Below are 24282 nucleotides of genomic sequence, written 5' to 3'. Positions count from 1 at the left end.
TCTGTGAATATTTCCCATTAGCTGCATTTTTCCAGACATACTCTTTGTATTTATGACTTCATAATTCTCAAATATGTCACAATCAGTGCTGAAGGAGCGTGGCAGGGTGTAATGAAATAATTTCAAGAGAAATGTTGCAACCCAGCAGCAATCTGCTTTTCTCTCCTACCAGATGCAGAATGAATAATATTTTGGGACATGTACTTATAAATCAGTGCACCCTTTAATTAAGCAGCACATTTGACTACAGAAGAATTAATTAGCAATTTGTGGCATCAGCCATAGCCTATTATCAAAATGCCTGTAATGCAATCAAATGCAATTGCTGGGGTGCCTTTAGAGCTAACTATGATCCAGTTGCTTTAGTTTAGATTTTGGAGTTTCTTCTAACACATTCAGACAATAACATGCATATAGGATATTCGCTTGTTTTACTTTCATTGTTTGAATCAGCTAAAATCCAATATATAATTCTTACTATTCAAAAAGTGAACTCTACACATGTAGAGGAAGCCTAAAAGGCCATTAACTTGGTTTAAACAAGGCTCTAATTGTCCCCATTAAAAATCAAATTGCCCCCCTATGGGGCGAGGGCCCCACATTAGCCATCAGAGCTAAGCCCAAGTGCCAGGTCTATATATATATATATATATATAGACCTGGCACTTGGGCTTAGCTCTGATGGCTAATGTGGGGCCCTCGCCCCATAGGGGGCAATTTGATTTTTAATGGGGACAATTAGAGCCTTGTTTAAACCAAGTTAATGGCCTTTTAGGCTTCCTCTACATGTGTAGAGTTCACTTTTTGAATAGTAAGAATTATATATTGGATTTTAGAGATACTTAATTGGTTCCGGGACGAGGTTTGTAAGGTGAAAAGTTTGTATGATGAAACAATGTTTCCCTTAGGAATCAATGGAAAAGCGATTAATGTGTGCAAGCCCCAAACTCACCCCTTTTGCCAGCTGAAGCGCCCATTTTTGCGCTGCTGGGATTCCCCTGAGGCTCCCCTCCATGACTCCCCACCTCCGGACTTCCACGTTTTTGTGATGCTGCAGGGGAATCCCAGCAGGAAAATCCCAGCAGCGCAAAAATGGGTGCTTCGCTGGCAATGGAAGTCTGGAGGTGGGGTTTCCCAGCAAGGGGAGCCTCAGCAAAATTGCAGCATCGCAAAAAAAACAGAAGTCCTCGAAACCCCACCTCCGGACTTCTGTGTTTTTGTGATGCTGCAATTTCACTGAGGCTCCCCTTGCTGGGAAACCCCACCTCCGGACTTCCATTGCCAGCGAAGCACCTGGTTTTGTGCTGCTGGGATTCCCCTGCTGGGATTCCCCTGCAGCATCGCAAAAACACGGAAGTCTGGAGGTGGGGTTTCCCATGGAGGGGAGTCTCAGGGGAATCTCAGCTGCGCAAAAACGGGCGCTTCGGCTGGCAACAGAAGTCTGGAGGCGGGGCATCCCAGTGGTGGCGGCTTGAGTTTGTAAGGTGAAAATAGTTTGGAAGAAGAGGCAAAAAAATCTTAAACCCTGGGTTTGTATCTCGAAAAGTTTGTATGACGAGGGGTTTGTAAGACGAGGTATCACTGTATTTTTAACTTGTCCATATAGAATAGCATGATAGTAAATTTGACCAAAGACATTCTACCAACAATTTTACCATTATGAACAACTATGAATATAGACAAAAAATTGAAAAAGGGTTGCAATTATCCTGGCTGTGCTAGCTTTTGGAGTTCAGTGCATTTAAAAAAAAACTATGAATCATTCAAAAGTGCAATCCCAATTTTGTAATGGGAATTGTTGAAATCCTGCAGCCACATTTATTGGTATGAAAAACTTGTCTCTCACTGAATGAAAGAGAAATGATGAAGTGCTACATATATGGTTTATTGCTTTTCCTGTTATTCTACCTTAGGATAACATATGTAGGTCTTAGTTTGAAGGTACAATAAATCTATGCCTCTGCAAAAGCTTGGAAAAGCACAATCAACCAATCTAGGTATTATGTATTTATTTTTTAGTTTCCAGTATATTAAATCCACAGAGTTGCAGAAGTATGGAAAAGAATAAGGTGTAGGGAGGCAGATATTGAAATATTATAGACTGAATTCCTATTTATCAGGTTTAGGGGCATTCAGTGCAAAAAAAAGTCTCTGCTTTTTCATTTTGAGTGGATTATACAGCAAATGCATTATCAGTAGCACATCCCATGATGGTCTTGCAATGCTGCAATTAAAACATTTGGCTTCCAGTGGCTTTTAATAACAGATGGGTTCTATTCATATCGCACAACAGACTTCTTGTAAAAGCTTGATTTGGAAAAGTGGGATTAAAAGCAACAGTAATGGCCAAGTTACAAAACGGAAAGCTGTACTGTCAAAAAAATTTCAACAGGAAGGCTTGCCAACTATTTGCTAGGTATTGTTCTGTCGGGCTCTCTGGTTGACTCCTCCCAACAATTCACAGGTACAAATTTCAGACACACACACATTTGAAAATTCAAAACAATGTTCTTTATAATGAAAATTCACTTAAACCAAGCCCTCTTTTGGTATAGCAAAGAGCAGTTTTCTCCAAACAAACTGGTAATTTGTACAAGTCTCTTATCAGTTCTGTGATACTTAGCTTGCAGCTGTGAGGCAATTCATAGTCCTTTTCCTTTCATAAAGTGAAACACACATTGCCCTGGTTTAGTTTCAAAGCGGGGAAACATCAGCACACAAAAAGTCAAAATCAGTAAAGCAGTCACGAAATACAACGATCAGATAATCCTCCACAAAGGCCAAACCCACAGGCTGCTATTTATAGCAGCCTCACTAATGACCACAACCCCACTCAACCACAGGTGGCCTCATTTTCTTTGATAATAATCTCTCAGTTGTTGTTGCCTATGCATCGCTCTCCGCATGCGTGGCTGTATCATTAACTCTTGTTCTGAATCCAAGGAGGAGCTAGATAATTGATCTCCTTCTGAGCTGTCTGCCCCACTCTCCTCCTCCCTGTCACTCATGTCTTCTTGGTCAGAGGAGCCTTCATCAGCAGATTCCACCGGGGTCAAAACAGGCCTGCAGCATGTGGATGTCTCCCCCACATCCTCAGTCCTTGGGGCAGGAGCTGGGCCAGAGCTAACCACAACAGGTATAATGGAGTATGTAATCTGGATGAGATGCATATAAGTGATTTTAATCAGAAAAAAGTTATTAATCAAATGCATATCTATGCCCTGTCATTTCTGGCATCCTTTTTATGGAACTATTGTCATTTATTTAGAAAAATAACCATGTCGAGCTCCCGCCCTGTTCTGAGTTCTCCTTGTCCACCTCAGGTCATGTCAGATTCTGAGGATTATGAGCCAGGTCCCTCTGGGTACCCTGGGCTGGGGGTGAGGTAAGGGGGGTGCCAGCTGATGCAGAGAGTGAAAGTGAGGGAGAAAGGGACCTGAGTGAACCCGAGGAACAACTAGAGGGGCCTGATATGACAATGGGGGAGTGGTCTCAGTCAGAGGATGAGGAAGAGATTGGAGTGTATAGTCAGTGGATAGACCCTCACTATAGGAGATGGTAGAGAGGAGTTGCATAGTAAAAAGTATTAGCTTACAGCCATAGTCTCTTTGGGGTGTGGTGTCACTTCCAGGCAGTATAAAGGCAAAGGATTTTGGATAATTGGGTGTAAGGTTTCAATGCCGTTCAATGGAAGAGGTTTTAGAGTCTTTATTATTTATTTATTTGTTTGTTTATTTATTTATTGATTTGATTTGATTTGATTTGATTTGATTTGATTTGATTTGATTTGATTTGATTTGATTTGATTTGATTTGATTTGATTTGATTTGATTTGATTTGATTTGATTTGATTTGATTTGATTTGATTTGATTTGATTTGATTTGATTTGATTTGATTTGAATGCTGCCCCTTTCTGGAGACTCGGAGCGGCTCACAACAACAGTGGGGTGTGCTTGAAAAAGGTTTCAAAACCATGATTTCTGCCTCAGAATAAGACATTCTCTGCTGGAGGATTTTTTGGTCAGGAACTCAGTGAGCTGATTCATATGCTTAAATGATAAATGGACTTGTTATCTAAGGAATTCCGATTAGGCCGAGTTCGGTGCCCTTCCCAGACTCTGTTGATGCTTAGCTCCAGAGAGGGGAATAACTCTCTTTTCCATGAGGTTTAAATCTGCTTGCCGCTGTGTGTGCTTTTCTCAATAAAGAGCATGAACACGCCTGGGGTTCACCATACCTGGTAGGGGGATGCAACAGAAACACCCAGTGTTGCAGTGGCAGCTTGCCAGTGACAGCCTGACTTCTAATGATGTCAACTGGCCAAGCCGTTCCCGCCGAACCCTTACCACACAGCTGATCACTCCCAGTCACCATGTGCCACTTGGTGGGGCATGGGGGTCGGCAAGGAAATCCATTTCCATCAGCTGGTTGTTGGCCCAGGCATCTACCTCAATGGATGGATGTGCACAGCTCCAACATTGCCAGCCACTGAATGGTGGTTAGCAGTGACTGTGGGCAGCCGAATGTACAATAGGTGGGGTCCAGAAATTTGAAGAGGTGCTGGGAGGTGGATGATCTGAGTGCTGGCTGTGAGGGGAGGAAAACTGAGGTTTGCTTATATACTTTAGATCTCAGAAGGATATTTGGCTCTAAAAAGTTACATGAACCAAAGTTTTAGAGGAAAAAAATTGCAAAGTATATCAGAACTCTTTGTAACCTTGCTGGGCTGTTGCTATGAAATGTGATTTTGCAAAGTATGTAGTTTTGAGATATATTTGGAATTAGAACATCGAAACTGTGAGAAATAGGGAACTGAAACCAGATGAAGGCAGAGGTTTGAGATGTACATGGGTGTATATGGAAACTGTCTGTCACTAAGACAGAACAATGAAGTAAGTTGTGACATGCGTGCAGAAAAGTATAAAAATAATGTCTTGGGGTGAGTCCTGGGCCTCTGACTGTAACTAATCCTTGCTGGATGTAGCTATCAGCTCTGGACCACAAGATCATATGCTGCAACGTCCTGCCTGTCGGAGACTACTTCAGCTTCAACCACAACAACACAAGAGCACACAACAGATTTAAACTTAATATTAACCGCTCCAAACCTGACTGTAAAAAATATGACTTCAGTAACCGAGTTGTCGAAGCGTGGAAGTCATTACCGGACTCCATAGTGTAATCCCCAAACCCCCAACACTTTACCCTTAGATTATCTACGGTTGACCTATCCAGATTCCTAAGAGGTCAGTAAGGGGCGAGTACAAGTGCACTAGAGTGCCTTCCGTCCCCTGTCCTATTGCTCTCCTATATCTCCTATACCTTTCTTCTATTCCTATATCTCTTCTATTCTTTCATTGATATGTTCTATTACTATACCTTCTTTTCTATTATTTCTTAGATATATTTTACTATAAGTATCTCCTCTATAACCTTCATCCTGTATTTTACTATGTGTATATAGATATATACCCACTAAAACTCTCATTGTGTATTGGACTAACTAACTAACTAACTAACTAACTAACTAACTAACTAACTAACTAAACAAACAAACAAACAAACAAACAAACAAACATTTCAATGTGTTCTTGATGTCAGTTGTTACAGCTTCTCTCATGTTCTCAATTGCTCATAAATAAACCTCTGAATCTCAAAGTAAGACCTGTTATTTGTCATTTACAAGGGATTTCCTACTTGTTTTGTTCTAAATCTCCGGCCTGTTTGTGATTAACGCTGACTTTTGCCGCTTTTGAGTGCATGCTCCTGGCTCCCTTTATTCCTGCCAGGTCCAGTGTAGAATGGTTGAGAAACCAATTGCTAGTACTGTATTGAAAAATATTTGTGCTAGAACAGAGGTACCAAATACATTGTCACAGTGGTGTCATATGATGTATCCAGGGGTGGGCTGCTGCCCGGATGGAGGGGAACACAGTGGGGTAGTGAAAATGGAGCTCCATCCCAGCTCACCCAATTTACATCGAAAGATGATAAAAGAAAATGCAGGGTGTCCTGCATAAGCCACGCACACAGGGTGGTAGTAAAAAATTTGGTAGCCTTTCACTGGATGTATTGTGACTTTTTCCTCCTTTGCCAAACCAGGTATAGGCATGGCCAGCATGTGACACAGCAGTTTATATTACAGGGTGTGTATTAGAGGCTCCTGGCATAGATGTTTAATTCGCTTTTTGCATCAACATCTTTAGCTGATTGCTGAAAAGAAATCCAAATTCCCCGGAGGAAAAAAGTTTTAAAATAAGATACACTAGCAACACTTTGAAGTAAAAGTTCTCCCTTATATGAAATAGAAGTTTCTATTTTGGCAAAGTGCAGTTGTCGAAGAATCTTAGCTTTACTTTTAATTATTTCATTTATTAGATTTTTTAAAATCCAGCTTTTATTATTTTTATGAGTAACTCAAGGCGGCAAAAATGCATCCATCCTCCTTCAAATTTCCCCCACAAAAACAATTCTGTAAGTTGGGTTGGGCTGAGAGTGAGTGACTAGCCCAGCTGGCTTTTATGCCTAAGGCACAGTATAAGAGTTATGAAGAGTTATGAATTTACCATCCAGTGGATGATAAATTATGCAAAACAGTAGCCATTGCAAATTTCCTAATTTGCAAATTAGTACCACAACAGGATAAAACTGCTTAGGAGAAATCATATCAATATCCAATATTGTAAAGAGAAAGTGGATATAACTAGTGTTAGACGATCAGAACAAGAAATTGGAGGTGAAGAGGTAGAAGACAGAAGCAAGACGATAAAAGAGAGTCAAGAAGAGAAAATAGGTATTAGGATCAGGGCACAAAAAACTATCAGAACAAATAATTTTTAATTTTTTTAAAAATTTATTAGATTTGTATGCTGCTCCTCTCCGAAGACTCGGAGTGGCTCACAACAACAGAAACAATCCAAATCCAAAATTAAAACAATTTAAAACCCATTAATATAAGAACAATAATACATCTCATACAAACCATACATAAAGCAGAAACGGCCCAGGGGAATCCAGGGATTGGCAGATAATTAGGAAAATGGAGAAAGAAACCCAATTACTGTCAATAAATGTGAAAGGATTGAATGATTTGGTGGAAAGGAAAAAAATACTCATGAAATTGGTGAAACAGAACATAGATATTATATGTTTTTAGGAAGCACACATCAAAAAGCAAGATCAGAATTATTTAGAATGCAATAAATTGGGGAAACTGTTCTCAGCACTGACGGGAAACAAAAAGAGAGGGGTGGTGGTATATATTAGAAAAGAAATAAAAGCCAAGCTAGTCTATACAGATCCCAAAGGAAGTATACGAATACTCAAAATAATAATAGGGGGAAATGAAAGTATTACTAGTTAATATATATGCCCCTAACAAAAATCAGAGGGAATTTTACATGAAAACGCATGAAAAGATTATTGAGACAGATTGTAAAAATATATGCATAGTGGGGGACAATAATGGAGTAGTAAATATTTAAAAAGTGATATTGGTGATAAGAAAAAGCAAAAAAATAGGAACGTGCTCCCAAAACCTTTTTTTATATGGTTGAAGAATTAAATTCTGCATAAATCCTTTCTTGAGAATTGATATGGTGTGGGCAAACAAAGAGTTAAGCAAAGAGATAGAAAAACTAAAGATTCCCCTGAATATATGAGTGGACCATAACCCTTTGAAAATAACTTGGAGAGGTCAAAAAAGAAAATAAGAAAATTAAAAGATGGACTTTGAACCCGCAGATATTATAAGAAAATGAATATCTTCAGAAGATTAAAAAATAATTGATTCTATATTTTGATGTAAATAAAAAAACAACAACTTATCTCCTTGCAGAACTTGTGAGATACATTGAAAGGGTACACCAGAGGAAAACAATTGCTTATATATCAAAGAGGAACAAGGAGAAACAGAAGCAAGTTACAGAATTCAACAAAAGCGTAGTATGTACAAGTGGTAATTCTGCATTAAGAGATTTATATATCAATATAGCCTAATACTTGTGATTCCATTGCATTTGTGCAGAAAAAGAACAAGTAAATCCTTGTGTAGCTGGAGATGCAACCAACATATTTTCTCATATTTCCTCATTAAAACATACGCTTTTGCAATATCCTAAAATTACTGTTTTCTGGGAAAAAATAATTACATATATTAATTTCATTTTCAAAGTTTAATATTTTCAGATGCATATATTCTTTTGAGCTGTGTATCTACCATATGGAAAATGACAGCTGGAAAATTCTCTGCACCCTAATTATTGCCCAGAAATTGTTTCTTCAGGACTGGAAATACAAATTTATGATCCTACTGTAATTATCCAATGGATTGGAGATACATTTCTTTTATGCCTTTTCATAGATAGAAACAGTTCATGCAAGTCCTAGTTTTTATTGCTGTACTTTTGGTATACTGAATCCACAATTAGATAAATGCTTTTATCATCAAAATGTTTTTGTTATTTATCTTTTTGTCATTTATCTTATTCTCTTTTGCTTCCAAGGCATTAACAATAGCAAAAAGAGTTCCATATAAAGTAGCTGTAAAAAAATAGAGATGTATATGAAAAAATATTCTGAAAACGTGACTTAACCCAAGTCCCACTAATAAAAGTTTACCTAATGGACTGAATTGGTCAGAAACTAGTTTTATAAAAAAGCTTTCTTTCAAATGAGTATCCTGTATATGTGTATGTGCAGAGGTGGGCTACTAAGGTGGAAGGGGACGTGTGCTAGCCCCATAGCTCTGAGTATTAGCAGAGTCCATCTCAATTATGCTACAGCATCTGGGCAGGTTGCGAAATCGCACGTGGACACACAGATGCACCTGTGTTTCGGCGCGGTTGCCAATTTTGCTACCTGCTCAGGTACAGTTGCACTGGACTCCGCTAGCACTCAGAGCCATGGAGAACATCACAGCTCCTTTTTGCCTCTAGGCCCAACCCAGGGCCATATCAAGGCAATTAATTTATTCATAGCCAACAAACTATGTTCTGTATGTATCACATATTTTTGCTGAATATTTAAAAATTAAGGGAGACTAGGATAGCGCTATTTCGGCCTTGTTCTGGCTTCATCAGCCAGCCATACCCTTACTGGGATTTGATCCTGGGGCCTCTGCCTTGTAAGGCAGAGAATTAACCTCTAGGCCACCAGATCTGATCCCTTCAGCTTTGTACCAGGGAGGGGCTATATGTTTTTTTCTGTTGGATCACCCTGGTATATTGAAGGAACGTCACAGCTCCTTTTTGCCTCTAAGCCCAACCCAGGGCCATTTCAAGGCAGTTAATTTATTCATAGCCAACAAATTATGTTCTGTATGTATCACATATTTTTGCTGAATATTTAAAATTAAGGGAGACTAGGATAGCGCTATTTTGGCCTTGTGCTGGCCTCGTCAGCTAGCCATACCCTTACTGGGATTTGATCCTGTATATGTGTGCCCCAGGATCATATGTAAGCCCCAGGATCAAATCCCAGTAAGGGTATGGCTAGCTGATGAGGCCAGAACAAGGCCGAAATAGCACTATCCTAGTCTCCCTTAATTTTAAATATTCGGCAAAAATATGTGATACATATATGTGTGTATGTGTGTGTGTGTGTGTATCTACTGTTCTGCCGGCGTGTTTCAACTGCCCATAATTACAGGGTAATTAGTCCAGGAAGACACAAACCACACAATAAAAGGAAAACCCAAAAGTTTTTATAAACAGAAAAACAGAAACAGCTCCCTTTTTAAATGCCAAAGAGATTTTCTGGTACACACATGGCACAGGTTAAATGCAGTCCAATTGCTCACCCAATAACTGGGAAATTGAGTCCAATTCTAAAGTCCAGAGAGTCCATACACACAATCCTGAACAGCAAAAAACCACGATCTTGACAAAACAATGAATCAGATAAACTTCCATGAGGCTAACACACCAGGCTGCACTTTTATCTGTAGCACTAATTACAGCAGCCCCACCCAACCACAGGTGGCCTCATTTTCTCTTGTAATAATCCTTTAGTTGTTGTCTCCTATGCATCACTCTACGCACGCGTGGATGTGTCATTAATTCTTGTTCAGAATCCAGTGATGATACAAATGATTGATCTCCTCCTGGGCTGTCTGCCAAACTCCCCTCTTCCCTGTCACTCACGCTTCCTTGGTCAGAGGAGACAGATTCTACTGGAAGCAAAACAGGCTTGCGGCATGTGGATGTCTCCCCCACCTCCACCTCCACATTGCTTGGAGCAGGAGCTGGGCCAGAGCTAATCACAACACATACATACATACATACATACATACATACATACATACATACATACATACATACATATTCCTTTTCATTATCAGCTTTTTCTTAGATGACTTACAAGTAGGTAGTAAGCAGGTGAGTGTGGGAGGTAGAGGATGGTTGCTGCAACTCAGCATGAGTATGGTCTGACAGGAGAGTGATATGTAGGTGGATGGGACATGCTACAGAGTATAAAATCTTCAGAATCCTGCATTCTGTAAGCAAAACTATAGCAATATTTCTTCAGAAAATTTGGGTGGGAAAACTGTTTTTTCTCTTTTAGAAAAAGGCAAACAGGATTGGGAGCAACTGGTGACTTTACCAGCTGACTCCAAATTGACTTTGCTTATGGGAAGCCTGAAGGTCCTTCACTGAGGACTACTTGTAGTTGGTTATGAGATGGGTGTGTGGAGTTATCGTATCTCCAGTGCTCTGCAGTTATCCCAGCTTTCTATTAAATCACAAAAAAAGGAAAGCATTTATGAAGAAGAAATTGTAGTCTAAGACTGCCTTTAAGCTTCTTGTTAATTTATTTTGTTTTCAGTCTCTTAAGTTAACATTTTTTAAGAATATAAAATCATGTAAATTAATTATACTAAAGCAGTTGACTAAAAAAGTAAAAATGCATGCAACAGCATTAAAAGATCACAATTGCAAAATTAATAAGCCTAGCATAAAAAAGGGAGGGAAACAAGGAAAGCTAAACAAAAATACCCTGAAAACATTGATGGCATTGGTCAGTTTTCTCCTTGTCCCCTTGTTTGGAAAAAAAAAGATCAATATAAATGTTGATGAGTCATGTACATAAACAATCCATTGATCCCAATCAATGATATTTCTTCCTACCATGTTGCTACCTTCCTACCATAATTGTTTTAGACAGTTCCCATGATCCCCAAATCTATAGTTCTTGATAATTCAATAGATACTGGGGATGTTGCCAAGAGGAATATAATTCATTCTTATCATACAGTGATTGATAGTGAGCCTTGTCAAAATTCTTGTAGGTGTTAGCCCACAATATAGTAATATTCCAACTCCTGGTTTGTATTTCCAAAAGCAGGGTGATCATAACCTATTACATGTAGTCCTCACCTTATGACCATTATAAAGCCTGCCTATTACAGTCACAGGTTGTGATGGTCATTAAATGAAGTGACCATGTGATCGTCTCAGTTAAAGGCGAGTTCCCTAATGCAGCTTGCCCTAGCCTCCAAGACCTTATCCACTACTTGAAGCATCCCGTGCTTTGCCTCCTACCCTTCAGGATCCCCACAAGATTTCCCAAACCACCAGATCACACACCCTCTTTCCCATCTCCCATCACCAATTAATAATAATAATAATAATAATAATAATAATAATAATAATAATAATTTATTGGATTTGTATGCCGCCCCTCTCCAAAGACTCGGGGCGGCTAACAACAATGATAAAAACAGCATGTGACAATCCAATAATAAAACAACTAAAAACCCTTATTATAAAACCAAACATACACACAGACATACCATGCATAACTTGTAATGGCCTAGGGGGAAGGAATATCTCAACTCCCCCATGCCTGGCGGTATAAATTTATTTATTTATTATTTATTTATTACTTGGATTTGTATGCCGCCCCTCTCCGAAGACTCGGGGCGGCCCACAACATGTAGAAACAAATCATAAGTAATCAAACAATTTAAAATTTTAAAGATTTAAAAAACCCCATATACTAACAGACACACACACAAGCATACCATATATAAATTAAACGTGCCCAGGGGGAGATGTTTCAATTCCCCCATGCCTGCCGGCAAAGGTGGGTTTTAAGAAGTTTACGGAAGGCAGGAAGAGTAGGGGCAGTTCTAATCTCCGGGGGGACTTGGTTCCAGAGGGCCGGGGCCGCCACAGAGAAGGCTCTTCCCCTGGGACCTGCCAAACGACATTGTTTAGTCGACGGGACCCGGAGAAGGCCAACTCTGTGGGACCTTATCGGTCGCTGGGATTCATGCGGTAGCAGGCGGTTCCAGAGGTAGTCTGGTCCAAAGCCATGTAGGGCTTTAAAGGTCATGACCAACACTTTGAATTGTGACCGGAAACTGATCGGCAGCCAATGCAAGCCACGGAGTGTTGAAGAAACATGGGCGAATCTTGGAAGTCCCACGATGGCTCTTGCGGCTGCGAGAGTGTACTAACCTTTGAAAACCCTCTAGAGTTCTAGAATCCATGTTGAGTAAGGAGGGCACTTTGCTGCACCCCCTTAGCATCCTAAAATATGTGGCTCCATCCTTCAAGTGAGCACCATTTTCAAAGAAGGCATAATGAATGAAAATAATACCAATTTTTTTACCTTTTACAAATAAATGTTACTAGTTTCTATCCACCAATCTCTAACTGCTATAACTTCAGAAGCATCCACTGCAACTTGATAAATCATAATACAAATATTTTATATTGCATATAGTACCAAGAAGCACTTTACATACATCAAACTGTTTTTTTTAAAAAAGGTAACATTTTAAATAATCACTGCAGTTGTATCATGATTTATAGGTAGATGCAGTAATGGGCAGCCAAAATGTTTACTGCCACACTGTGGATGTGGCTTATTTTGTGGGTGTGGCTTAATGGTCATGTGACTGGGTAGTATTTTATTGTTGTAATTGCCCAGAGTCCTTTGGGAGTGGGTGGCATACAAATTTAATAAACAAGCAAACAAACAAATTCTGTTTGGATCATTTCTTCTAACAAATATTAAGACTGCCTGCGGTGCCATTACATTACATACATTTTAAAAATCAGGATTGTTCTGATGTCTGTATATATATGTGTGGGTAAGAATATATGTGCATCTTGGGTGTAGCACAGGCTGTGGTTCACTATTTATTGTATGCAATATGCTAGGGGCATATTCACTATTTATTGTAGGCAATATGCTAGGGTCCACCGAGAGGGGCAGCATACAAATCCAATCAATCAATCAATCAATCAATCAATCAATATCTCCTCATACTCTCACAAGATTGCTTTTTCTGGCTGCATGCTTTGGAGGCTAAACATCTTAAAGATGTTAATTTTAAAAAACTTTTCTCAACGATAAGCTATTTACCAGTGCATTTATATTTTTATGTTGATTTTGGATGGGGAGGAGGTCGTAGGGAAAGGGATGAAATAGGTTTGATCAGTAGCTTTTTAGTGGTCATTTTCTCCACTTCCTATCAAGCCTATTGAACGTGCTTGTAGAAACAGCATCCATTATTCACAGATAAATGTTTTATTAAAGATATCAAGACCATGAAGATTTGTAACTTTAATAAACCATTTTCTTATTTTTAGTGTATAACATTATATGTTGAATAACTGGGGATAACTTTTAAAGGATTATAGTCAGACATAGCCTCAGAAAATTGATAATTTTGCTTGTCTAGGGAAAATCGAACTGTGCTTATGAACACATTGATAAAGCATTTTTTAAAAAGTTTTGAGTTCAGAAAAAGGCCTTGCTTTTTATAGTTACGCTTGTATATTAGCAGATACAATCAAACTATGGAAAGGTTCAAAGGGTAGTGTTCATTTAATTTACTTATAGAAATAATTTGTAGCAAGCCCAAGAACATTGTGAGTTGGAATCTATTTGTGAAAATGGATCTCACAAAATTTATTAAGCAAACTTCCAACATTCTAGTAAGATAATACATTAATAATCTGAGTACTGTCTCCAAAGACTCTGGAAAGATCTGTGTTGATATAGATTGTTATAGAGCTTCTAGATATAGAAGGTTGCAAAGGCACAATCCATTCCAGTGCCCTTGATGGTCCCCTGTCCAGGCAACCACCAGGGACTCAGACAGATTGTGGACAAGTGAGTCAGGTATTTCCCCAAGCTCCTTCTGGAACCCTTCAGGGTCCATTAGGCATTTGAGGTGGAACCACTTAATCGGCTCCGCCTCCCTGCGATGGGGGAGTGCTGCCTTAAAATCTAACCTTGTCAGGAAATGACCTGACCATGACAAGGGAGAAGCATCTATATCCCTTAATTCCAGATCATGTCTCCACTGCCCTGAGAGGAACACTAGGCCAAGTGTTTGTCCCTCCCCCCATAAATCAAACCCTGAACTACTTGGGACAGCTCCATGGTTGTCATGGAAGCCATGAACTTCTGAGCCACGTCCGAGGATTCACTGAGCGATGGTAAGTTGAAGTCCCCCAGCACCATAAGCCTGGGAAACTCCACCGCCAACCCAGCTACCGCCTCTAGCAGCACAGGCAGGGCTGTTGTAATGCAGCTGGGAGGCAGGTATGTCAACAACAAACCCAACTGAACCTCTGAGTCCAACCTCAAGAGAAGAGATCCACACCCAACAAAGTCTGCAGCAGGGATCCTGTGAGACTCTTCCAGACAATAATTGCCATTCTTCCACTCCTTCCCTAGAGTTGCAGCTGATGTAATATCTGAAACCTGTCAGGACACATCTCTGAGAGGGGAACACCACCCTCATGGCCCAGCCAGCTCCTGGTTATACATGTCAGGTCTTCCCCTGCCCCCAGGAGTAAATCTCAAACAATTGTTAACAACATATATGGCATTAAACAGCAGCAGCCTGAGGCCAAGATCCGGACAGCCCACCTCACCAGATATTTGAGGTGAGCCCAATGAACAGGATTTTTAAGAGGAGCCAGAACAAGTTATCGTTCTAAGACAGAGAGTCCTCATTCTCCTAGAGTGGCCTACCCCCAGCTCCTGCCATATCCACCTCTCCCAATCATAACCACATTACTTCAGCTCTCCAACATCCCAGAGATTCCCCACCCCAATGACCTTTCTCTTTCCTGGCAGGCAAGGTATCCCTCTCACATCAAGCCAGGGGTCAGCCACTTGTGGACACATCATGGACAGCCCACAACCTGTTAAATGTCAAACATGATGGATGAACATCATATAGATATATGGTATCAACCAACCAATAATTACTTCCTTTGCAAAGTAGCTAATAAATCAGGTGGGTTCTACCTACCTTTCCTACTACTTCTGATCATGACATGCTCAACCAGTCACACCGCACAAAAAAACCCTCTGTGCAGAGGGGGGGTTTTTCCAAGCCATGGTGACCAGAGGACTGGTTCAAGAGTGTGGACCGCCAACAAACAGGGGTTGCTAAGGTGGAATGGTGACATGTGCTCGTCCCCGTGACTGTGAGTGGTAATGGAGTCCAGCGCAATTATGCTACTGTACCTGTGCAGGTAGAAAAATCAAGTGCAGAGCTGCACATGTGCATGGGAGCAAAAAACCACAACAAAACACGGGCGCACCTGTGGCTCCATACCCAATTTTGCTACCTATAGCGACTGATAAGGTCCCACAGAGTTGGCCTTCTCCGGGTCCTGTCGACTAAACAATGTCGTTTGGCGGGCCTCAGGGGAAGAGCTTTCTCTGTGGTGGCCCTGGCCCTCTGGAACCAACTCCCCCCGGAGATTAGAATTGCCCCCACCTTCCGTGTCTTTTGTAAACTACTCAAGACTCATTTATACCACCAGGCATGGGGGAGTTGAGATATTCCTTCCCCCTAGGCCATTACAAGTAATGCATGGTATGTCTGTGTGTATGTTTGGTTTTATAATAAGGGTTTTTAGTTGTTTTATTATTGGATTGTCACGTGCTGTTTTTATCATTGTTGTTAGCCGCCCTGAGTCTACGGAGAGGGGCGGCATACAAATCCAATAAATTATTATTATTACTATTATTACCTGCCCAGGTGCAGTAGCATAATTGCGCTGGACTCCGCTACCACTCAGAGCCACAGGGACGAGCACACATCACTGTTCCATCTTAGCAGCCCACCTCTGACCACCAATCATCGCTGCTGGTTTGATGAGTGGCAGTAAATTTTTGTTATCAGTTCTAAAGAACCGGCAACAACCCACCACTGTAATAAATTGATGGTTTTAGCTTATAAGCAGGTAAACAGATGTGACAAGAGCACTCAAGGCACTAGAAAAGGAAAATAACAGCAAAAAAGCCTATCTGAAGTCAAATTTGCATTGGGAGAGAGGTGAGTAAAACATTACCTTGTCTGCTTCTGCCCTCAACCTGTTGTCAACTTGTTCCTGTGACAGAGCAACCAGGCAGTATGAACGAGCTCAATGACCAGAAAAATGATAAAAGTGTGTGTCTCTGTACTTAAAAAAGAAAAAGCCCAGGGAGAGCAACTAGCTCAGGAAAAGAAAATTTGCATTAATTAAAAAAAAACCCTTCCAGACTTAAAACCAATATTTATTTATTTATTTATTTATCTATCTATCTATCTATCTATCTATCTATCTATCTATCTATCTATCTATCTATCTATCTATCTATCTATGATTTGATTTGATTTGATTTGATTTGATTTGATTTGATTTGATTTGTATGCCGCCCCTCTCCAGAGACTCGGGGCGGCTAACAGCAATAATAAAACAGCATATAATAACAATCCAATATTAAAACAGTTAAAAACCCTTATTATAAAACCAAACATACATACAGACATACCATGCATAAAATTGTAGAGGCCTAGGGGGAAAGAGTATCTCAGTTCCCCCATGCCTGGTGGCAGAGGTGGGTTTTAAGCAGCTTATGAAAGGCAAGGAGGGTGGGGGCAATTCTAATCTCTGGGGGGAGTTGGTTCCAGAGGACTGGGGCCGCCACAGAGAAGGCTCTTCCCCGGGGTCCCGACAAGCTACATTGTTTAGTTGATGGGACCTGGAGAAGACCCACTCTGTGGGACCTAACTGGTCACTGGGATTCGTGCAGCAGAAGACGGTCCCTGAGATAATCTGGTCCGGTGCCATGAAGGGCTTTATAGGTCATAACCAACACTTTGAATTGTGACCGGAAACTGATCGGCAACCAATGCAGACTGCAGAGTGTTGGTGTAACATGGGCATATTTTGGAAAGCCCATGATATCCAATATCCTTCTATTGGTCCTGCTAATGTTGTACCTTTTGTGCCATCTCAGGGAGAATAAAACTACTTTAAACCCACCACACAAAATGCATCTTGAGTCAACATTTATAATGGAACCGAGTAAATGCAGAGTTATGTTTTTGATATCCCAAAATAGTTGCTTTTCTGTTCTGGCAACAGGGCAACTGGGAAATGCAGCTAAGCACAGAGTCATTATATGGAAATTCCCTAATTTACACTGCTGGCTTTGAAAATTATCTTGGACAAATTATATTTAAACCCTGAATTTTGGACTATCAACATATTTAGCTCCTCGCTTGCAATTTTAATTACAGAGCCTTACTCCCTTTGTCTCTTTGGAAGTGCTTATTTGCCAATGTTTTTAAGCAGAGAAACAGAAAATTGTTTGACAAAGACACAGAGAAATATATTTATATTATTTGGAAATAAATATAGTTTCTCTTCTCTGTTCTTTTCAATTGAATAAGATCTAAATTCAGTGGTGGGTTGCTACCAGTTTGGACCGGGTTCTTTAGAACCGGTAGCAGAAATGTATTGCTATTCACCGAACCGGCAGCAATGATCAGATGTCCATGCCCCCAAACCTGTCCACCAGACACCATGGCTTGCAAAAAGAACCCCTGTATCCATGCACAAAGGCTTTTTGAGCATGTGCAGAGGGTCATTTCCAGATCTTTTGCACAATGTGATGTTGCAATGCAAACCGGTAGGAAAGGTAAGTGGAACCCACCCCTGTCTAAATTGTATTACTGTGGTCCATTTCTAGGCATTCAAATGTGGAAAAAAAACCCCACCCAAATAATCTTTGCTTATTTTAGAGGTGAATATGCCATCATCTTTCATATGTGTAAATAACAATGAACCATCCTTACCCTGAACTAGTTATACCCTAAGAATATGGGGTTCAACTAGAGAAGCAATTGTGCTTTTTTCAATACTTTTCCATTAATCATTTAAGAACCAGATAATACCAAATGATTGAAAACAGGGAAAAGTATTTTTCAGTTTCTATCAAAAGATTGAATTCCAGTCTCCAATTCTTATCTGTCCCAATGACTTGAGAAGAAACCAAGTTAATAATAATAGGAATAATAGGAATAATAGGAGTCTGCAGAGAGGGGCGGCATACAAATCTAATAAATTATTATTATTATTAATTTTATCTAAGAAGACAAACAGGACATTCAAATCGATCAATTAATGCCGCCCCTCTCTGAAGACTCTGTTTTATCTGTTTAGCTCAGGTTTAGTAACAAGTGTGGATTTTAAGAGATACAGTGATACCTCGTCTTACGAACTTAATTGGTTCCGGGAGGAGGTTTGTAAGGTGAAAAGTTCATAAGACGAAACAACGTTTCCCATAGGAAACAATGTAAAGCCGATTAATGCGTGCAAGCAAAACAAAATATCGCAAAAACGGCACTCTGTTGGACCCCGCTGCCCGGCTGTCACTTTTTGAAACAGCCGGGTGCTTCTCAGCATTCTCCCGAACGCCGAACCCAGACGTTCAGCAAAAGTTCGGGTTCGGAGGCCGCCAAGAAGTGCCGCCGCCTGGCTGTCACCTTTTGAAACAGCCGGGGGGCTTCTCAGCGTTCTCCCAAATGCCGAACCCGGAAGTTTGGCAAAAGTTCAGGTTTGGCGTTCGGGTTCGGGAGAATGTTGAGAAGCGCCGCCGCCCGGCTGTCACCTTTGCAGAAGAGCCGTGGAGTTGTCGGCCAGTCGGGAGACTCAAACGGAGGTGGGGAATCCCAATAGGGAATTCCAGGGGTGGAGCTTTGATGTTACGAAGATGTCCTTCCTGGAGTTCACGTTTTGGCAGGTCAGGAAGGATATACCTGGATATTCCCCTTGTTTTCAGCAATAAATAGAATAGAATAGAATTATTTTATTTGCCAATTGTGATTGGACACAGAAGTAATTTGTCTTTGGTGCATGTGCTCTCAGTGTACATAAAAGAAAATATAGATTTGTCAAGAATCATGTGGTACAACCCCTAATGATTGTCATAGGGGTCAAATAAGCAATGAAGAAACAATCAATATTAATAAAAATCTTAAGGATACAAGCAACATGGAAAAACGTGCAAAGGGAGAAGGGGCACTGATTTGTTATGCTTCTTTTCAGTTAAATGGACAATTAGGAAGCATAGTATGCACATGTCCTTCTTTAATGGACATAGAAGATACAAAAAGAAAACTGATTAGAACATCTACAGAACTTCAATCAGTCATAGCACTCAGTTCTGTAGGATACTTTGTCACATATGCCTTCATAATTGTCATGGTATCAGAATTCAAATATGCAGACAAGATTTGATTTGGTGTCTTCATGGTACATATTCTGTCTGCTTTGGACCTCTGCTATTTATCTTGTCTGCTTTTTAAATTTAATTTGCTTCAGTTAATTGCTGCATTGGATAATTTACATCTGTTTATAACCAATACAATAATTAAATCATGGGTAAAACACTACTTTACTCTAAATGATACTTATACTTTAGGCATTGCCTTTTCCATCCAGTTTCCCTGATACAATAATGAGCTGTCCTTTATAATGAGCATTAAAAATTAGCTCTTTTTTCTTTTTGTAGCACATTTCACACAGTGGGGTTTTTTTTCTATGCACCTATTTCAGCCATTCTTGGGGATAGCAAAGAAAGAAGAGGGAAGCTGTTGACTCTGTGAAAGTCTGCATTCTTTGAACTATGCAAAATCAGAGGCAAAAGTAGGAAGAAAATAAATTAGAACTTAGAACAACAGAGTAGGATGGGACCGTGGGAGTCTTTTAATCCAAGAGTGTCAAGCTTGATTTCATTTAGGGCTGCATCAGGGTTGTGTTTGACCTGGGGGGTGGACAGAGTGGACAGGGTCAGGGTGTGGCCCCCCAAACTCTGTTTTTGCTTTCATTGGCACCACTGGCTGGTCCTTCACTATTTCTAGGGTGGCCCCACAGGCCAGATCTAAGCACCCCATGGGGCTAGATCCACCCCAAGAGCCTTGAGTTTGACTCCCTTTTTCTAGTCCAGTCTAGTCTAGAGTAGGTGACTCTATACCAGTGTTGGCAAACATTTTTTTCCTTGATTGCCGAAAGCACATGTGCGCACACTATTGTGGATGCGCGAGTGCCCATACCCATAATTCAATGACTGGGGAGAGTGGCCCATGTTACACCAACACTCCGCAGTTTGCATTGGTTGCCGATCAGTTTCCGGTCACAATTCAAAGTGTTGGTTATGACCTATAAAGCCCTTCGTGGCACTGGACCAGAATATCTCTGGGACCGCCTTCTGCCGCATGAATCCCAGCAACCAGTTAGGTCTCACAGAGTTGGCCTTCTCCGGGTCCCGTCAACTAAACAATGCCATTTGGTGGGACCCAGGGGAAGAGCCTTCTCTGTGGCGGCCCCGACCCTTTGGAACCAACTCCCCCCAGATATCAGAGTTGCCCCCACCCTCCTTGCCTTTTGTAAGCTCCTTAAAACCCACCTCTGTCATCAGGCATGGGGGAATTAAGACTTTCCCTTCCTCCTAGGCTTATAAAATGTATGCATGATATGTCAGTATGTATGATTGGTTTCTTAAATTGGTTTTTTTAAAAAATTAACTTAAATATTAGATTTGTTTGCATTGTATTATTATTGTTTTTAGCCACCCCGAGTCTACGGAGAGGGGCGGCATACAAATCTGATTAATAAAATAAATAAATAATAAATAAAATAAATAGCCTCCCCCGCCCTCTGGAAGCTGAATTTCCCAACTTCTGGTTGGCCTGGTAGGCCTGTTTTCCACCCTGCCCTGACTCCAAAAGCTTCCCTAGAGCCTAGGGAGGACAAAAACACCTTCCCCCATCCCCCCTGAGGCCCTCTGGAAGCTGAAAACGCCCTCCCAGTGCCTCTGAAAATCAGCTGGTCAGCACATACATGCCTGCTAGGACTGATGCACGGTAACGGCTCACATGCCGGCAAATATGGCTACGGCAAATACGTGTGCCATAGGGGTTTTTTGGGGGGTATAAAATTTTCTTTCTTTTTCTTCCAACGTACAATAAAACAACATGAGCAGTAAAAAATACAGAATCAATGCTTAAAATAATAACGATATTTAATGATATCTCTTTGATACGTTAAACATTCAGAGAAAAAGAAAATGCTAATAATGCTTTTAATATATACCTTTTATCCTCTTCTTTGCTAAGTTAATTAAAATTAACTACATATGAAATATATTTCATCTACAGATAATAACATTATGAAATATAGTCCCTTATATTCCCTTTTTTCTATTTATAATAAAAGATAAACATAATCTTAACTCAATATCTAATTTGATCCTTTCATCTCTGTGTTAACTCCTTATCCAATGCTGCCACCAATCCTTATTTCATCATCTAGGTCTTTAATAGATTAAAATTAAATCATCATGTATTTCTTCAAAAGTAATTAAAAGAAAAAATACTTCTTAATTATTTTTAGTTTCCAACCATTCATATAACTTCCCCCAGATCTTATAGTAACCACACTCTTCTTTTTCTTTAAGTTTTAAAGTAAGCCTATTCATTTCACCATCACTGCTCTATACTATTCTGGATAAATAGCTATCCAAATTCTTCTTGAATAGCCCCAGTGGTGGAGCATTCACAATTTCTGGAAGCACGTAAAATTAAATCATTGTAAAACTTGCCAAACTTACAAAATTTGCTAGTTTGAAATTTGGCAAAAACATTTTCATTTTAATTACAGTTTTTCTATCCATTATGTTTTTAAATTAAGCCCTAGCCATTCACAGTTGTAGCAACGCTTTTAAATCCATATGCTCACTAATAGTAACACCAAATTGATGTCATATAAACAATTTTAAAAATCAATTTACAGCACTCAAGTGACTGGGGCTGTGTGTGTGAAAACCTGGTTATTCTTAAATGACTGATTTAACCAGTTGATAGCCCATATTCACAAGAGAGCAATCAGAAAAAATAGAAATACTTGCCTTCCAAAACAAAAACAACACTACAGACAGAGAGGTGCACGAGCAAGCTTTAAAATGAAACACAAGTTTCATTTTAGAATTTCCAAAGAATTTCATCACTTTATAATCCTGGGCATTTGACAACACATTGAATAAAATCTTAAATGAAAAGAAAAGAAAAGAAGGAAAGGAGAAAAGAAAGGAAGGGAAAGAAAGGAATGAAGAAAGAAAGAAAGAAAGAAAGAAAGAGAGAGAGAGAAAGAAAAAGAATGAAAGAAAGATCACAATGTCCTACCTGTCAATGACTACTTCCGCTTCAACCGCAACAACACAAGAGCACGCAACAGATTCAAACTTAATATTAACCACTACAAACTTGACTGTAAAAAATATGACTTTAACAGTCGAGTTGTCGAAGCGTGGAACTCATTACCAGATTCAATAGTGTCAACCCCTAACCCCCAACATTTCTCCCTTAGACTATCCACTATTGACCTCTCCAGGTTCCTAAGAGGTCAGTAAGGGGCGTACATAAGTGCACTAGTGTGCCTTTCGTCCCTTGTCCAATTGTCTTTCCTTTATCTCATATATCATATATATTTTCTTCCTTTCATATATCTTCTGCTCTATTTTATATCTTTCTTTATATATACTACCTCATGTCTATTATCTTCTATATGTATTGTGTATTGGACAAAATAAAAAAATAAATAAACAATTGAGCCCAACATTTTGGTTGCTAAGCAAGACATTGTTAAGTAGGTTTCACCACATTTTGCAAATTGGTCATGCCCACCAAGTCACCTGACCACCAAGACACACCCATCTGAAGCATCCATGCTTGACCTCCAAGCCACGGCCACAAAATAAGCCACGCCCACAGTACTGGCAACAAAATTTTTTGGAACCCATTCCTGAATCAAATGCAGTGTTTTTAGGTAACAGAAAGGGAAAAGATGTTTTCTTTCTTTTGGTTTTATTCTGATATCTCTAGTTAAAAAAAAAATTGTGTCAACAAATATAATAACTGAGTTATTCTGATTGTTGAAGTAGACCTTTACGGAAGGATAATTTTCTGATGGTTCATAAGGCACTGAAAGCAAAGTGAGTCATCAACAGTTAAATAAATATTGCAACATAGCACATGTGACACACAAATGCCATTTTCAATTTATTTAAATGTGTTACCCTTTAAAAAAAGAAAATAATATCAACTCTCATTACAATTTCAAAATGTCAAAAATGCTAAATGAGTACCTTCATAGTTTCTTCTTTACCACAACAACATGCACTTGAAAATCAACCATAAACTTCATACCTTGTTCAACTATGTTAAGTACTCCTATCCATTGCAATTGACTGCAAATATTCTAACTAGTCTTTAGAAAGTAGTTTAATAAAGGGTGGTTTTTAAATTTTTGGGCTTATGAAAACTATGTTTTCTAAGGAAGTTCAGTTTGCTGGTATTCTTGGCACTATGTTTTTCCCCCCTAGCTTTTCATATTGAGAGTTTAGTATGGTTCCAACCTTAGCAGAAGGCGAAACCTAAAAACTATAACTAAAAGTTAAAGAAATATTTGTTCAGCCCTGAAGAATCTAATTAATAATTGTAGCATTAGCCTCTTATAAGTCTTGCAGTTCATCTGTCTGGAACCCATACCACATCTTGGACATCAACACCCTAGAAAATGTCCAAAGATACTTCACCAGAAGAGCCCTTCACTCCTCCACTCGAAACAGAATGCCCTACGAAAGCAGACTATCAATCCTAGGTCTAGAAAGCTTAGAACTACGATGCCTAAAACACAATCTAAGTATTGCCCACAAAATCATATGCTGCAACGTCCTGCCTGTCAATGACTACTTCAGCTTCAACCGTAACAACACAAGAGCACGCAACAAATTCAAACTTAATATTAATCGCTCCAAGCTTGACTGTAAAAAATATGACTTTAGCAATTGAGTTGTCGAAGCGTGGAACTCATTACCTGACTCAGTAGTGTCAACCTCTAACCCCCAACATTTCTCCCTTAGACTATCCACGATTGACCTCTCCAGGTTCCTAAGAGGTCAGTAAGGGGCTTACA

Source organism: Erythrolamprus reginae, chromosome 3, assembly GCF_031021105.1.
Source record: "Erythrolamprus reginae isolate rEryReg1 chromosome 3, rEryReg1.hap1, whole genome shotgun sequence".
In the NCBI taxonomy this organism is placed as follows: domain Eukaryota; kingdom Metazoa; phylum Chordata; class Lepidosauria; order Squamata; family Dipsadidae; genus Erythrolamprus; species Erythrolamprus reginae.
Note: the sequence above shows the minus strand (reverse complement) of the source record.